The sequence below is a fragment of the Salminus brasiliensis genome, chromosome 15 (assembly GCF_030463535.1).
Source record: "Salminus brasiliensis chromosome 15, fSalBra1.hap2, whole genome shotgun sequence".
Taxonomy (NCBI): Eukaryota; Metazoa; Chordata; class Actinopteri; order Characiformes; family Bryconidae; genus Salminus; species Salminus brasiliensis.
In genome coordinates, this window is record NC_132892.1 from 19,324,017 (window position 1) to 19,330,016 (window position 6,000).

Here is a 6,000-nt window from a genome sequence, read left to right on the forward strand (position 1 = left end):
GATGACTGGACTGGACTTTGAAATCAGCGCATGACGTCTGGGCCTAGACAGCTTGCAAGGAAAAAGTGATGCCATTGATGATTGGTCAGACTGGCTAGCAGTTGAAAAGCAGTCGTTGATTAGGTTTATCTATTTTACCTTTCTACAACAGAAATTCAGTCATCAGAAATTGTCAGCTGATAATAATTCTGACTCATCTTCGTACCGCAGTCAAAATGTATTCCACTGTATCACCACCACCACAGTCTGACTAAACTATTAATCATTTGTATGTTTTAGTGTTTTTATGGGTAAAATAAATGTTCTTGTTGAATAAATAATACAATTATTGTATTGAAGTTCGTTCCACCACCTCGGTGCCAGGACAGAAAAAAGCTGTGGATCTTAAAGGATGGCGGATGAAGCCGAACCGTACTTGAAGCTCGAAAGGCTTGTGGTGCGCATCAGCTTTTGACCACTGCCATTAAGTATGGAGGAGCTGTTTCATTCTTGGCTTTGTAGGCCAGCGTCAGGGCTTTGAATCTAATGCTGGCTGCAATCTGGACCAGCAAGAAGGGAGTTGCAGTAATCAAGTCTTGAAATGACAAGAGACTGAACAAGCACATGAGTGGCTTTTCTAGAGAAGAAGGGGCGAATTCTCCAGATGTTGTACAGCAGAAATCTACATGACCGAGTTACACACACACAGTTGACGACTGACTAAGTCCAGTCAGGGTGTGATCTTTGACCAGAAAACGCACAATTAAAATAAAAGGTCATAAAGGTTTACAAAAAGTCTGGTTGGCAGCGTCTTATATATAAGCTAACCTTTGAGAATGAATCTGATTTTGTCAATATGAAATACAGTACAGCCAGCCTGATGGATAGCCTTCCAATTTGCAGACAGTATGTTACACTCGTAGAAAATATGGACATTTTTTTTGCACCATCTGAACCACACATTCTCCAACAACTAGATCCTGAACCTTACCATCAAAGAGTAATATAAGATTTTCCATTTTCCCCCAACTTTTCTTTTCTAACCCCTTAAAAAGCCTATATGCCGCCAACAGGCCAAAGGTGGTATTACAAACATCTGTTACCAAAGAATAGTTTGAACAGAAGCCCCTGTAGTTACTGAGTAATACACCTTAGAGTGTAATAAGCCTTGTGGCGTTAAGGGGTTAATATAAAGTGTACTGAATAAGGAAGGATAAGGACTTCTTACCAAAACCTTAAAATAATTTTAGGACAGATTTAACCGTTGACCAAATCAATTTAAGGATTCCTCTCTCAAGAGCTTGTGGGTTTACATGTTTAAAAGATTCAGTAAAATAATGTTGGACTTGAAGATATCTCTAAAATCCTTCCTATTTTTCTTATGAAGATTGGAATGACTGAAGTATCCCAATATATAAAACTATAATATATGCTGTTAGTCCCTTCTTTGCCCACACTTTAAAGCAATTATTATTTTTGTTAAGCACACCATTTCAATAATCTTACAGAATCATGGATCCCAGTTAACCTAATCATCTTTTCCTAGATTTTCATGATTATGTTGATCCAGGGATTCTCCCTGTCATAAACTTGTACCATTAATGCTCTGGCACCTATCATTGCTTTCAACAAGAAACTTACTGCCAGGGCATTTTCTATTTCCTTCCAGCTTGCCTCATAGTGTTTATTGCTCCAACCTATTAAAGGCCTTAGCTGAGAAGCGAGAAATAATCACGAAGGCAGGGAAGGGCAATTCCTCTTTTTTATTTTTGTAATGTGGTGTACTTAATTCTAGGACTCCTCCCCTGCCAAATAAAGCGGGAAATCCATTTATCCCACAAATGGATTGTTGATCCATTTACATTTACATTTAAGGCATTTAGCAGACGCTCTTATCCAGAGCGACTTACAAAAGTGCTTTGCTATTTTCCCAAGAAAAACCTTAGCTAGTTAGAATAGACTAATAGTTCAGAGATACCTCTAAGCATTGGACATTACTAAACACAAGTCAATAAGGTGACCATAGTACTCTGCTATTCGTCCAAGTATTCTCTGAAGAGGTGGGTCTTCAATATCTCCAATATCTCAACTGGTAGGCTTTGTAGAAGAAAAATAGTCAAGGTAGCTCAACATCCATTTGAGTTATTATTTCTACCCCATGTATCAGCCTAAGCCTAAGTACGGTTCCATCTTTGCATATCTGCCTTTATTTTAACATTGAAAGGAGCGTAGTTTACTTGAGCATCAAGCTAATGTAATGGTGCGCCAATAAAGTAGCAAGTCTGACTATTTTCAATACCGGGGCTATCATATTAATTTACTGAATCTTAAATATGGTCACAGATCTTGAATGCGGTCATGAACCAGACTCACTTTCTTAGGGAAGCATCAAGCTAATGTAATGGTGCACCAAAAAAGTAGCAAGTCTCATCCTCTTTCCACAATTTTCGTACCCACTAATGAATGTTAGTTTTACTTCCAATGCTTCCAACTCTTTCAATGCTTCTAATGCTGCCAATTAACTCCCCACCCATTCATAGCTCACCCTAGCATTAGCAATGTTTCCAACACTAGGAGGGTAAGGACTTGGCAAAACACATGGCAAAGCCAGACACTGCCTTGGAGGACAGCAGCTCCACCGCACCAGCCAACAGTGCAAAGAAATAGGCCTGTGCTGGCCTACATTGCTTTAAGAGTCATTAGGGGTGAAAGCACAAACTATTGTGCTCTCTCAGACTCCGGCCGCTGATGGCAAGACGGCTTGGCCTGGGATTCAAACTCACACTTAAGCTTTGTGGTAAGAGCCAGTCCCTGTGCATATGCATATTAACAGAAGAGTGTCAGTTAATCAGTGAGTTTAAAATGCCTGAAAGAAATGAAAGTTCTTAAAGGAGTTTTTAAATAATAAGATCTATGAGCATTGGACTTTCATCCAGTATACAGTAGGTTATATCAACCTTTGGGTTTAGGAACTGGCCACTGCAAAGGGCAGTCAGGGCAGCGAAAACAAGAAGTTTGAAGACAAAGCTGTTGAGATGAGGGTATCAAGAGGAACATGATTGGCGGTGTACAAAAAAATGTGAACCTTACACTGTGTGTGTGTATAATGTATTTGTCTAATGTCTATATATGTCAAAAATAATTATACAAAGCAATGCAAGAAGACCTAACAATTATAAGCAAGGTTTCCAGTGCAGAAGCTCTGTACACTGAATTTGGAAAATTACATGCTCTTTTTTCTTTTTTCTTTTTTTTTTGGACTAAACTTTCTCAGTTTCGTTTTGAATTTTATCTCCAGCAAAGTAAGTGCAAGCAGCTCTGCATGTAATTTAATAGAAACATGATGTCAATGCAGAAGGTGGGAGTTTTCACAGTGTGATTGAAACTGATGTGGAGACGTTATTCACAGACAGCATGGGCTGCGCACAAAAGGGTTCCCCCCGAATTATTCAGCAGACACCACAAACATTTAACCACGACTGGGAACTTTCTTTTGTCCTACACACTTCTGAAACCTGTTATCAGAAATCACACGTTCTTCTCACGACTGCTGACCTCTAGTGGATAACATCTGGATTTTAATGTTCAGGTTTTAACACAAAAGCAAGCAGAACAATAAATTTGAATCTGAAAATCAGTCCAAAATATACTAAACTGACCATGGTTCAGGAACACTATCCACAGACCCTACCGGCCTTGAGGGCTAACAAGCATACAAGGTTTTTCATGTAAAAGGGGACCCTACGAATCCCCCCACCACACTGATACTGCAATGTAGGTGTAACTAAAATGATCCTGAAATCATTACACAGATCTTTATTAATCATTAATCAGGTCTTATAATAGAAAACTGTATTTACCTTGGTGTAGTTGAATAATGAGAGTTTTGTAATTGGAAGTGACATACCGTGAACCTCAAACACTGAAGCACTGTCCTGTATAAGCAAAGCAGAGCTGTGAAGTAGGCCAAGTCCAAACCCCTCAACTGTGGTGTAACAGTTTTGGCTTGTAATTATGCCCCCCAGAATGTACACACCCAGCCCACTAGCAAGTGTTTTTTGAGTGCTATACTGTAACGCAGCTCATACTTTTATTACAGTTTATAACTTATACTTATATACTTACATACAGTTTATTGAATCTTTCCCCAAGATGTGCATCAGCATTAACATCAAAGTCCTTAAAGTAATTCAGTTCACTCAGGAGCCATATTCGCAATGCCACCGGGCAGGACTGCTGTGTTCAAATGCCATCAGAATGATGTTAATTATTCAGTCAGTTCCTGACCTGGAAGTTGCACTTGAACACTCCCTCAGGTCGTCAATTTTAGTGGGACACTCTGAGATCAATTTGATGCCAGAGTTTCCAAGTTGAGGATACCTTCAGACTTTTATAATGGCGGAGAAGACAGACTCAATATTGGACGGTACACAATTAGTTGTTTTTAAATAGGGCAGCTGCTGGTAATGATTGCTTGGGTGCATTAAACCTGATTATTTTTTATTAACAGTATCTACATTAGCAGTCATTTTTCATGTTGAGATAACATAGCACTTGAACGCACACAGTCTCTTCCGACTAACACAGGAACGCAGCATGATTTCCAGTCATACAAGACCAGGCTTCTATCTTTGTGAATGGGGAGAGACCAAATTATTCAAAACTGCTCAAACTAGCACTAGCGTTTCAAACATATTTTAAATGACTGATAAAATCTGACAAAACCCTCATCAGTAGTAAACTCACTACTGAGTGAGTTTACTCACCAGACTAAAACTGAAAAATTCTTCCAGCTGGAAAACTAGTGCAGAGGTCAGCTCTGAAGCAGCACCCAGAAACAAACAAGCTCGCACCAGCATTGAGAAGCTCAGGACATGGGAAAGAGAGAGGGAGAAATAAGATAAGGGGTTACAGAGTGTATATACAGTCTGGTGGATGTTCCCCAACAATAGACTACAACAGAAGTAACCAGAATCCCATTATGAAAGTGGTACAAGACCGGGTAGACAGGGACAAGAGGTGGGTTTCTAATCTAGATTTGAAGATTAAGAGTGTATCAGAGTCCCGAACAGTAACAGTAAAGTTAATTCCAGGTGTTAAAGAGACTGTAACACCTGCGTTGTTTAATTTTGAAAGGATCTGACAGTAGGCCAGCGTCTTGGGTTGAAGGGTTTAGGAATTTGGCCAGGATAGTGTGGGATCAAACCGTTGGAGATTTATACGTCAAGAGGAGCATATAATAATCAGTGCAGAATTGAACAGAGGTAGGGATGAGGGAACTGGAGTAATATGGTCAAATTTCCCTTTGCTCGGTTGAGCCCTCTAGATAGAATCACTTCATAATACATATGTATACAGTATGATATGAAACAATTTGAAAATATGATCATTTAATGTCATTTACAAAAACAGCAACATAATAATAATCCCTTCACAATTCACTGAATTTATATACTGTATATTTTAAATAGCTCATTAGAAATAACCATTTTATAATGTAAAATATGTAGTAATATGATAGAATCCCTCAACAATTCACTGAATTAATATCTTAAAAATATGATGTGGACCTTTGGATGCCATTTACAATCACCTCATGATGCCAATGTACATGCTATATGATGCTTTCATGGACTACTTATTTAGTTATGAATAAATCAATCAATAAAAATAACACTAATGGTGGAGCCTGTGCAGTGCAGTCACCTCAGAATGTGGATGTACACACTGATCGCTCTGGGCTTTTACAGACTACCTCTCAGAAATGACCTTTTTGTCATGTGCATTTCACTCATCAGTCAAAATAATAATTCACATACATGAAGTATGATCAATACTGAACTGATATCTGTTGGTTGTGTGGAGTATGTATTAGAAATTAGCTCTTAAAAGCGGGGAATTCTGCTGAAATGAATGGGCTTCTTCCTCAGGGCTTCCTGTGCTGCGCCTCTTACCACTAAGTCACTAGTAGCTGCGCAGCAAAGCTGACATGCGGCCAGTTTACCCGTGTTGAGAGGAAAG